This window comes from Stegostoma tigrinum, chromosome 44 (genome assembly GCF_030684315.1).
Source record: "Stegostoma tigrinum isolate sSteTig4 chromosome 44, sSteTig4.hap1, whole genome shotgun sequence".
NCBI classification, from domain to species: Eukaryota; Metazoa; Chordata; class Chondrichthyes; order Orectolobiformes; family Stegostomatidae; genus Stegostoma; species Stegostoma tigrinum.
Window position 1 is genome coordinate 701760 of NC_081397.1, and position 13019 is coordinate 714778.

The 13019-nt window shown below is 41.9% G+C and overlaps 1 pseudogene; it reads left to right on the plus strand.

Moving 5' to 3' along the window:
• LOC132207281 (uncharacterized) overlaps positions 1-13019 on the plus strand; it is a 656210-nt pseudogene that overhangs the window by 382292 nt on the left and 260899 nt on the right.

The window sequence follows — 13019 nt, forward strand, 5'->3', positions numbered from 1 at the left end:
CTTTGTCCGGATTGGATACAAGATATTTTCAGATGGAATGAATGTTCAAAATTGCAAATGTTCAGACAAAATATGAAAATCTTCACTGTGCGTACACATGATTCTGGAAAAGCCGTTATAACTCTGGTTTCTGGTGCATGGTGAGCCCCAGGGTGTTGATAATATGGACATCAGTGACTGTAACACCATTGAATGTCAAGACGGGTACTTAGATGGTCTCTTATTGATGATTGTCATCTGTGCGGCATGAATGTTACGTGCCACTTGTCAACCTAAGCTCAGATATTCCCCAAACCTTGTTGCATTTGAACATCGACGGCTTTCATATCTCTCATCCAGGTTGTACTTTGGATTACTCAAAAAATTCTAACTGATGTAACTTTTTATTGGTTTATCGTCTATACACAGGAAATGTATCTCGAACCTGTTCTGTTCCTCCCCATACATAGATTTTCGGTCCTCACTTTCGATAATCGTCTTTAATCACATGGACTTTAACTGATGTTCCGACCCGAAGATGATTTTCTTTATCATCATTTACTGTACTCAATACACTTTGAACTTATGAACTTATTTGAATTAATTGATTAGTTATAACACTGCTGTCTAGACCATTAATCTGAAACTGTGAACCGCAAATGTCTGCAGCATCTCCGATCATTCGTCTGAATTCTCTGTTTCATTCTTTCTCCCTGGTTATGCGAGCCTCTTGATTGAACAACATCTTGATCAAGTCGTTATAAATGTAAGAAAAACGTCTGGACACCATGTTGGTAACTGAATACCTGAGAGATTCAAAATCACGTTTCCATGCAATATGATACCCGTGCTTCACATCACCATGCCACATTTACGCCCTTCTTTTCCTACTTTATCAACTGTCCCTTGGGATTTATTGGTTTTACCAAGACTGAATCCTCGTTTATCAGCAACATTGGAGTGACAACTAGCCGGAAACTCATGTGGGCTGTCATATAAACCGCATGGTTACAGTCGTGTACAGTTGACCCTACAGACTGTAGGCACTCGACAGGGTTTTCAGGATTTTCTGCAATAATTCGAAGTGATGTCTGAAACTCTGTGCAATTTTCAGGGAAATTGGACTTGATTTCAGTTTCGCAAGAAAAGGTAACCCATGAAATTTTGGCGGCAGGGAGCATGGCAGGGAGGCGTCTCCCAATGCCTCGGATCTGCCCACATCAACGTTTTATTTGTTGTAGGGTTAGACACCTCATTATATTTATAAGTACTGAGACGATAATTGGCCCTGCTGAAGGGCTGGTTGAATAGTTAGTCTCTATATTTCAGACGAGTCCGAGAGGGTTCTGTCTGTATTAATATTGCTAACCCCCGTCCGCCCCGCCCCCTCAGCATCCCTTCCACACCAAGTGACAGTGAGACTTCTGCTTACATTGTACACAAGTCTTCTACTTCTATTTCCACTGAACAATGGATTCCTGCTGTTCTCTCCTGTACTTCACTGTGTAAGAGAGCAATGCAGTTTCAATAATCAGCTTCATATTTTGTCTGAAGTTCGAAAGCAAAAATATTAAGGTGTTATCTGTTGTTGCTTGCAGATGATCAATTAAATTGATCTTCAGTCTAAATTCTGTTCTTCCAAAAAAATTACCCATTCGGCTTGTTGCCGGAAAATATTTTGTTCAAAAACTTCGATTGATTTGCTAAGCCAAAAACGTGTTCACTCGGGTGCGGTTACTTTAGCAGACAAACCAGTGATCGGTGCCAAAACTTAATTTTATTCTTCTCTATTCTCCCTCGAATTGGCCTCAGAAATAAGGAAATTGAGTGGGGTAGCGTCTTGTATTTCATTAAATTCTCGTTCCAGGCCCTCTCAATCTATGGAACAATAGAAAAGCACGTTGCACCGCTCTGGCACTCCATAGAAAAGCCTTTTCATTGCGAAGTCTGAAGTTGATACACTCCTTTCGATAAGCTAGTTTCAAATTTTGCCGTTTGTACGTCTCACTTCTCATAACAACTGGTTTTCAAATCAGTTACTGGGTTAATGCCCGAATGTTCATTTGTGGTGTTGGAGTCTCATTATTTATTTATTTATTACTCTGGGTTTGGAGGATCCTCATCTTGGTGACACAGGGAAACTTCATCCAAAGAGGGCGGAGGTGCACCCCATTTGGGATTATATTCATTCCCCACCCTGAACTGAATAGCTTTTCTGTTCGTCCTGAACTAAAGGCCAATTGGAATTGTACTTTACCTCCCAGAATTTCTCTACGGGTCCCAAAGCGCAGAGAAATCTTCTCTGGCTTGAAATGGTGCCTTCAAGGTTGCAATCTCTTGCTGCTCTTTGGATTGATCAGCATTTTGAAGTTATTGCTGAAGCTGTGTGTGATCTCCTCCGTCAAGTGCCGCCTGCGGATCTTTGTGATTTTTAAAAAAAGTTCCTGAGCCCGAGTTTCTGACCCGGAAACCTGCCTGTGTGTATTCTCTGCATTCCTCAAGTTACTGAGAGGAGTGGGATGGAGAGACTTAGGACAGCAGGGTGCAGTGACACACTGGTGGTGTACACTGCTGTCAGAGCTGCATCCGTTCAGGCAACAGGGAAATTTCTGCCACCCTTGTGACTCGTGCCTTGTCGATAGTCGAATAGTTTTTGGTGAGTCAGGAAGTGATTTTCAGGCCGCAGTGTTCCTAGCTTTTGACCTACTATTGTAACCACGACGTTTATGTGACAATCCACATGAGTTTCTGGCCAGTTGTAACTCCAGTGTTGCTGATAAACAGGGATTCAGTCTTGGTAAAACCATTAAATGCCAAGGGACAGTGGATAGATAGTCTCTTATTGTGAATGGTACCTGCCTGGCATTTGTGGGGCATGAACATCATTTACCACTTGTCAGCCCAAACTCGGATATTGCCCAGGTCTTGTTACATTTGACTAGGGACTGACTCAGTATCAGAGGAGTCCGGAATGGTGCTGAGCATTGAGGATTAATTCAGAGCAATTGGCACCGGGGTGCCAACAGAAAGTAGCTTCAACGTCAAGAATACCTGCCCGGATTTATATTTTGGTTGTTCTTCAATCGCAGCAGGTTGACGTCGCTAGAGGAGAAGCATTTGTTTTCATAATGTTGTGGAGATCTACAGCACAGGAAAAATATAAAAGTTCCTTTGTCACAGGGCGTTGGCTGCAGTAAAGAACGTCTATGTTAATCCCTTTTTCCAGCACTTGGTTCATTGCCTTTAATGTCGTTTCAACTGAATTCCTGAATAACTCTTATTGCAGTTGTGATGTCGAACAGCTTTACAGGCAGTGAGGTCCAGATTCACACCGCCATCTAAGGTGTACACAGACTTCCTTTTTACCCAACTCCTCTGAGTCTCTGCTGTTAACCATCACTCCGTGTCCCCTTTGTAATTTATCCCTGCAGCAAGTGAAAAGTTCCTTCCTGTCTCCCTTAGCTCTGGCCACAATAATTTTACACATCACTATCACACCCTTTACAACGTCCCGACTCCAATGAAAACAGCCCCTGTCTATCCAACCTTTCCTTAAATCTGAGACTCGACAGCCCAGGCGACATTTTGCTCATCTCTTTTGCACCCTTGTCACATTTCCCACGTTTGTCCTCTGATACACTGAGTGTCTGTTCCTAGTTGTCCTTTGAAGAAGACGGCAAGTTGACTTTTGGAAGTACCGCAGCCTTTGCGTTGCAGGTAGACCCACAATAACATCAGGGGCAATTCCAGGATTTCAATCCAATGGCAATTACGAAAATGTGATATATTTCCAAGTAAGGATGGTGCGTTTTTTGGTGACGGTGCAGGTAATGGTGTTTCTATGTATTCGTTGAAACAGCTTTTTGATCTGGAAGTGGTCGTGAGCCTGGAAGTTTATTTCTAAGGAACTTTGACGAATTTCTGCAATCACACTGCATCCATGGAGCAGCAGTGATGGAGAGGAGAATCGATATTTGTATAATAACTAAGGAAGTAATTTAAAATATGATGTGACAAGCCCATTTTTTGATCTGCATGTGGAAAATCATTGTCATACATTAGGATATCACATGCAGTGGATGAGAAAGTGGATTTAGAGCTGGTTTGGATATTCACTAAATTCATATCTCCGAGTTTGATAAAGGTCAGACGTTTATTTCACACAAATAATCCAAAGGACTCTTGACGGATGTAAGGAATAAAATTGAAATCATTGTTTCAGTTTGTCTGTGATTTCTCTTCATATATAGCCTAATTAAAGGCAGACTGTCGCCATTTGCGCATAAGAGTTGGCGTCCCTGAGTGAGCTTCGGCAAGAAATGACCTGAAGCTACTTCGAATCTGAACCTACCAGCCTTGCATTCTCGAAAATCTTTCTTGAGCCTGAAGAAAGGGAAGCTGGCAGGCGTGATGATGAAAATTTAGTTGGGCGAATGAGGATAAAGGCGATCCCAGCAGCAATTGTGTTTTTCTTTTCAGATTTATTCAGAACACTTACGTTTTTATTTGTGGAATTTGAAATTTAAACTGTATTTTGAAATCATTATCGATTGTCAACGTGAGCGGCAGAACTTGGTTGAGAAATATTGAATGTGAATATGTAAATGTGGACAGCGTACTGTGAAGCCCGTGATGTTATGAGTCCTGGCGCACTGAATCATTGTCTACAGTTAACTAGGAAGTCCTTGGGGAAGATGACATCGTAGCCCATGAAGCATGAACGAAAACAGAGACATGTCGACCTCAGTGAGTTGAACTCAGAAAATTAGGAGTGGCAATCATAAAATGCCAGGCGAGAGGGAATTTCAAAGCCAACGAAATTTCCAGTCATGAGAGAGCAGTTTTCCATTTGTGAAACACAGAGTTGAAGGAAAAGCGTGAGGTATTACAAATGGGGAATGAGAGTAACATAGCTTACTTTCCATGTTGTCAAAGTCAATTTGAGGTAATCAGAGAAAGCTCAGGGTCAGAAATTAAAACTCGGGAATTTGAAAAGAGAAAGAAATATCTGTAGGAGGCAGTTAATGCAATGCCACACACACACAGCTTCAGCAATAATTGTAAAACGCTGATCAGTCTGAATACCAGTGAGAGATTACATCCTTGAAGTCACAACTTTCAAGTCAGACAAGATGTTACTGCACTTTGGGACACGTAGAGAAATTCTCGGAAGAAAGAAACAATTCAGTTGTTTCAGGATGTCCAGGGTGGGGAATGAATATTATCCCAAACCGGGCGCACCTCCGCCGTATTTGAATCGAGATTCTGCGTCCACGTTTGTCAGCCTCCGAGAAAACCCAACTTAATAAACAAAACAAAAGGAAGTCCAGCAGCATACATAAGGGCAATAGACCAGGAAATGGGGTGTAAAGCAGTTGTTTTGATAAGTGAGATGAACATGAGGCGCAGTTTGAAACTCTAAACTCAGCAATGAAAAGGCGTACCCCTTGGAGTGCCAGAGCATTGTAAGGTGCTTTTCTGATATTCCTTGGGCTAAGAGGGTCTGGAAGGGGAATTTAGCGAAATCCAGACCGTGATACCAATCAATTTCCTTCTCCCTGTGACTAACCCGACAGAGAGAATGAACAGGAATAAAACTAACAAAAACGGAGTTGCTGAAAGAGCTCAGCAGGTCTGGCAGCATCTGTGAAGGAAGAAAAAAGAGTTCACGTTTCGGGTCCTCAGAACTGATAGTGGCCGGGAAAACGGCAGTTTATGTGTATAAAATAGTGAGGTGGGTGGGGTCCGGAATAAACAATAGGATAGAGCCTAAAGAGAGAGAATAACAATTGGTCACTCAAAGGAGCTGTCAACGATCAGAGATAATAGGAACTGCAGATGCTGGAGAATCCGAGATCAGAAAAAAAATGTGAGGCTAGGTGAACACAGCAGGCAAAGCAACATCTTAGGAGCACGAAAGCTGACGTTTCGGGCCTAGATCCTTCATCAGAAATGAGTATTTTTCTGATGAACAGTCTCGGCTCGAAACGTCAGCTTTCCTGCTCGTAAGAAGCTGTTTGGCCTGCTGTGTTCATCCAGCTCTACACTTTGTTTTCTCTGCTACCAGTCAGGCTGGGAGGGTGAGTAGCTGTTAATGGGGACTGTTAGCGACTGACAACAGCGGGTGTGTAAAGGCATGCTATGTGCTAACTAATAATACTAAGTTTTGACCCCAATCATTGGTCCATCTGCTCAACTGAGAGTGTCTGGGTGAACGCGTTTTCGGATTAATAAATGGGTCGAAGTTTTCGAATAGAATATTGCTCGACAACACGTACAATGAGTACAATTTTTGTGAGAATAAAATTTAAGACATGTATAAATGATAATCTGCAAATAACAGCCGATGCTAAATTAATCCTTTTACTTTCGAACTTCAGATCAACGTGAAGCTGATTATTGAAACTGTGTTGCTGGCTGACACACGTGTGAATTGAAAGAGTGAACAGTGGGGATATTCAGTGGAAATAGATAGCTTGTGTACAATGTAGCCAGAAGCCAGCAGCGGCTCTGTGGGACTCACCATATCAATACCGACGCGCTCCGCTTTGACATATGAGAAAAGCCTAAGTCCTTAACCAGTCTGTCAGCAAGGCCAACTCCTGTCAGTGTACTGGTAAATATGAAGAGGTGTCCAATTCTAAAACTAATCAAACGTTGATAATAAAGTGTGAAGCCGAATGAACACAGCAGGCCAAGCAGCAGCTCAGGAGCACAAAAGCTGACCTTTCGGGCTTAGACACTTCATCAGAGCTAATCAAACATTGCTGGGTGCAGATCCGAGACATTCGGAGACGCCTCCCAGATCATCCACACCCCGCCCTCACACATTCATGGTTTATATTTACTTGCAAAACTGATTTCAAGTTCAAATTCGCTGACATTTGCACAAATAACACTCATATTCATATGGGAAGAGCCTGAAAAAAAGAAGTTGAGCGTCCTGCCAGAAAAGAAGGGCCCAAAGGAGGGATGGTTATGTGATTCACGGGTAATGTATTGTCTGGAAAGTTCATCATGAATGGCTACCAGTGGCTTTGAATCTCTCAGGTATTCAGTGACCAACATGGTGTCCAGAACGTTTAACGAACATTCATAACGAATTGATCAAGATGTTCAATGAAAGGTGCACAGAATCAGAGAGAAAGAAACAGAGAATGCAGAAGATTGATCGGAGATGCTGCAGATACTTGTGGTTCACAATCTCTCCAGTTAATGGTCCAGACAGCAGTGCCAAAAGTGACTGACAAACAAAATCCGCTCCTCAGGTTAAAGGTATATTAGGGAAAATAGATGATGAACTGTACTGAGTAATCACATCGGGACATTAATTGAAATCTCCGTGTTTAAAGGCGATTAATGAAAGTGAGGACTGATAATTTGTGTATGTGAAGGAACGGAATAGGTTTGTGTTAGCGATTATTTTCATGTGAATATATAACAAACCATTGCATTTTATCACAACTATATTTGTTTTGAGTAATACAAACTGCAATCTTGATGAGAGAGTAGGAACTGCAGATATTGGAGGATCTGAGATAACAAGGTGTCGAGCTGGATGAACACAACAGGCCAAGCAGCATCAGAGAAGGGTCTCGGCTCGAAACGTCAGCCGTCCTGCTCCTCTGATGCTGCTTGGCCTGCTGTGTTTATCCAGCTCTACACCTTGCTATGTGCAATTTTGATGAGTGTGGTTGAACTTCCGCAGGAGACAAAAGGGGAGATTTGTGCTGGCAGCAATGGAAGAATGCCAACAGATCGATCAAACTTCTTTGTCCCGATCCGCCCGACACAACCGGACAAACCACGTGCTGTTTTGATCCCAGCGGTAATGAGCCATTTAACCGGTAATGAGCCATTTCACCGGTAATGGGCCATTTAACCAGTAATGGCACGTTTAACCAGTAATAACGCGTTTAACCAGTAATGAGACGTTTAACCGGTAATGAGAAATTTAACTGTACGCCCCAAGATTCAATATCACTGGACAGAGAGGAAAAAAGAAACCGTCAGTTGGATATACAGCGACGGAATATAATGTATGTCAACAGCATCAATCGATAAGTGCGACCATAAACATGTTTTGTTCCCATCCCTGATGCGAAATTTAGCATTTATGTTAATAATTGCCCATGTACTGAGGAACAATGGAATTAGTGAACATCAGGCGAAGAGAATTTATAACTTCTGTCGAGAATGACTCAGCTAGAACAAAGAAACGGTGAAATGTTTTTCCAATTCGCAAAAATATGAGGTCCATAAGTTTCGTGAAAGGGATATCTGAAATAAAATAGAAGTGATTTTCAGAAAGGCACACCCATTACATGTTAAGGTTCAGGATGATAGTTCGCGAATTAAGACAGATATTTTTAAAAATGCAGAAACATTCTTGAATATTTGGAATTGGGGAAGTAATACTTGCACGGTCGGAAGGTTTCAAATTATTTCATAACTTACCGTTATTATTCTGTGGAATGAATATGCATTTCTATCACGTTTCGCCATTGGCGTCAGCAACACGTGCGACACTTGAAACTGGAATTAGTTCTATTCATACATGATAGTTTTATAACGGGTACATTCTCTTATTTCACAGTAACAATGTTTTCGTTGACATGTTTCTTACTCTGTTTCTGTTCCGAGCATGGTTATTACTTTGGAAATGATAAATACTTTTGTATTTTCTTCACTGATTTTTTTTTGCAATTCATTGATTCATTATAGTCTGTGTATATCTGGTCCATTTTCGACATTTACACAGTGTAGCGACTGAACTCAGAAATAAACCAGATGGTAGGAAATGGCCAGTTATACTATGAAATATTCATCACGTTGAAAATAATAAATAAAGAGGAAGGTCCATAAGACTCTAAAGTTCAGAAATTTAATAACAGTTCGTGGATTGAAATAAATGTCTGGAATAACCTGTGAAGGAAGAAAGACAGGACATTGTATCAGTGATTAGAAATAATTATCATGCCTCGCAAAGAAGGAGTACAAGATCACAAGGTGTGGAGCTGGATGCTCACAGCAATCCAAGCAGCATCAAAGGAGCAGGAAGGATGATGTTTCGGGCCTAGGCCTTTCATCAGAAATGGGTATTTTTCTGATGAAGGGTCTGGGCTCGAAACATCAGCCTTCCTGCTCCTCTGATGCTTTTTGGCCTGCTGTGTTCATCCAGCTCTACACCTCGATATCTCAGATTGTTCAGCACCTGCAGTTCCTCTTATCTCAGGAATGCAAGATATGTGAGCAAAATTACCTCAGCTCCTGCTTGATAACAACAACACCAACAACAAATGATTGTGCTGAAGAAGAACTTAGAACATAGAACATAGAACAGTACAGCACAGAACAGGCCCTTCAGCCCACAATGTTGAGCCGACCATTGATCCTCATGTATGCACCCTCAAATTTCTGTGACCATATACATGTCCAGCAGTCTGTTAAATGACCCCAATGACCTTGCTTCCACAACTGCTGCTGGCAACGCATTCCATGCTCTCACAACTCTCTGCGTAAAGAACCTGCCTCTGACATCCCCTCGATACTTTCCACCAACCAGCTTAAAACTATGACCCCTCGTGCTAGCCATTTCTGCCCTGGGAAATAGTCTCTGGCTATCAACTCTATCTATGCCTCTCATTATCTTGTATACCTCAATTAGGTCCCCTCTCCTCCTCCTTTTCTCCAATGAAAAGAGACCGAGCTCAGTCAACCTCTCTTCATAAGATAAGCCCTCCAGTCCAGGCAGCATCCTGGTAAACCTCCTCTGAACCCTCTCCAAAGCATCCACATCTTTCCTATAATAGGGCGCCCTAGGACTTGGTGATGATAATTATGTTTCTCTTGTTTTATTGATCAGCGTGCAATCTTTGGAAATGGTGCTTTGAGAGAAACGTATGGAACATCAATGGGAGACCTTTGGTTTGATCCACGAATTACGGCAAGGTGCAGAGATGGCTGTTTATGAGCTGAAATTGATGCGTAAATAACAATCTGGTGTGAATATCATTTTGCAGGAGACAATTTTGTTAGGTTGTTCAGCAGGTCCTGTTGTGGTGCGACTGACGTTCAGTCTGATCCAGATGAGAATCGTTTTGTCCTCTCCGTTTCAGCACGTGTGCGCTTTGGACTTTTGTGCAAGACATACATGCTTCAAGATGCAAAACGTGTTTTTAAACGGGTAATTCAAGATTTTCCTGAGAATGGTCAAATAGGAATAAATGCAGGAGATCGTCTGATAGAGTGATTATTACGTTTTGTCAAAATGTTCGGATTCATCCGTGGTTCTTGTGCCACGTATTGGATTGTTAATCACAGAAGTGCTTCAATAATTTAATCATCTTCGCAATTCGACTTGTTAATGGGAAACAGGGATAATTAACCATCTAATTATTCAGGTGATGTTTTAAATAATTGAGAGAATGCCATGTTAGTTATCCATTAATAGTTAGTTTGATTGTAGTGAAATGCTTCAAATTAGATTAATTAGTCACGATTTGTGATCCATTTCAATGGAGCTTCAGTATCACGAGCAATGACTGTGATAAATGACCAGCAGCGGAAACGACTCCGAGATTAGTTAAGAGCCACCAGAACTTTTGCTGTGAATTTTGGTGAAGATAGTTTAAACTCTGACCTCACTTAAAACTTCAGCCAGGACCTGGTGTGATCTGCGGTGTCATGGTGTCTCCAGACAGAAAGGCACGATACTAACTTGGAACATGAAACACGGCATGTCACTGTTACCATTCCGTGTAAATATATGGAGATGTTTAACATTGAACATCACGGACTGGAATCAGACAATGTGCTCATATTTTAATCTATTCATTAACTGAGTGCCGCAGAGATTCCTGGAAACGAAGTACATTTTCAGATAAGTTAATAGAACAAAGGGCTGTTCAGAGGAGAAGACTTCCAGGCCACATTAAGCATCAGAGAGTCATTCAGTGCGGAAATAGGTCCTTCAGTCCAACTCGTCTATGCATATTATATTCCAAAACTAAACACGTCCCATTGACTTGTGTGTGGCCAATGCTCCTCTTTCTGACATTCATCTTTTTGACGAAATGTCTTTTGCACATCATAACAAATTACTGCAGATGCTGGTATCTGTACTGAAAACAATAAATGCTGGGAATCAAAGCGAGTCAGACAGTATCCATGGAGAGAGAGCAAACTAACATTTCGGTTTTAGATAACTCTTCATTAGAGCTGAAGCATGAAGGGGACCACTTTTACCCTATAGCTGTAGGTGTGGGAGTGTGGGCATTTGGGTAGGATGGTGGCAAAAAGTTATTGATGGTTTCGATCAAGTGATTAGATCAATTGTGTTTCTCCTGCCAGACTTGAAAGGACAGTAACTGGGACAAGGGGAAGGGAGGAGATGACAACAGCTAAAAAGAAAGGGAAGAAATGACTCACAATTGAAAGATGTTGAACTCAGTATTAAGCCCAGAAGGCTGTAAAGTGCTTCATCTGAATATGAGATGTTGTTCCTCCAGTTTGTTTTGTGATTCACAAGAACACTGCAGCATGCAGAGAATGCATCTGTCCACAAATGTACAAACCAGACTCCCTTGGTAGGCACATCGTATCAGATTGTTCCTGCTGACTGAGCCTATTTCCTCAGAAATTGACTCTAATCCTCCATCCAGTTGTCCAGACCCTGCCCACCTACATCCACGATTCATCTGATGCCCTCTACCAAATTGATAATTTCCACTTGCCTGGCCCTAATTACCACCTGTTCACTCTGGGTGTCCAGTGCTTCTACTCTTTCATTCCCCACCAGGATGTTCTGAGATCTCTTGGCTTTTTCCTCGGCAATAGTTCTGCACACTCTTCACCCACCACTATTGTCCAACACCTGTCTGAACTTGTTCTATGACAAAACAATTTCTACTTGAATTCATTTCACTTCTGCCAAATCAAAGGGGTGGCTATGGACACGTACCAGTGTCCCAGTTATGGCTGCTGTTGACAAGGGATGTGGAATGATCCTTATTCCAGTCCTACAATGATTTACTCCCACAACTTTCTTTTTAGTGCATCAATGACTGCTTCATGTTGCTTCATGCTCCTGCCAGGACGCCAAACTGCATTCAGTTTGTCTCCAATTTCCACCCCTATGCAACTTTCAATTCGTCCATTTCGGCATTACCTTGTCATTCCTTGTCCTCTCTGTCTCTATTTCGGTAATAAACTGTCTACTGCCAACCACTGACTCCTTTACTTATCTTCGTTACAGCTCGTCACATCCCATGTAGTGCAAGGGCCCCATCCCATTCTCCCAGTTCCTTTGCCTGCACCACAGAAGATGACAGCTTCCAGAACGGCATTGTAATTTGATGTCTGATCTCACGACATCATGTAGCTTGTTAAACGTATGGTGTTTATAATGTGGGAAAGAATTAGATTATTTTCCAAGGAATTAAACATTTGAGTTGAGCCTCCTTACCAGTGTCGTTAGACTTAATGGATCAAAGAATTCCTGCAATGCCGAATGTGGGCAACTGAGTCTTCAATAGCCCTTCAAAAAGCATTCCAGCTGACCCCCTTCACATCGCAGTTAGCATGACTGATGCTTAGCCTGCGCGTTCCTGGACACTTCAGGGCAATTTAGCGTGGTCAATCCACCAAACCTCTGCATTTGGATTGTGGAAGGGAACTGGGCCACCTGCCGAAAATCCAAACAAACAGGGGCAGAATGTGAAATGTCCACACAGACAGTGGCCCAAGTATAGAATCGAACAATTTTGACACCGCACACCTGATCTTGTTGCAGAGTATTTCTCTCAGTTTTAACGTACAAAGTGAGACTTAACACAAGTTTTCCAGCATCATTTGTATGCTGCATAAAGATTTACATATTTTGACTAAGCATCAGCAATTTTAAACATTTCGTTCATCTGCAGTTATCTTGTATCCGATCTGGACAAAGTGAATGTTCTTTTTGATTCAAATCACAAAAGCTTTAGTTTTAAAGGGGTTAACATATCTGTGCTTGTTTTGTGGCTGCGATTAATGTCATT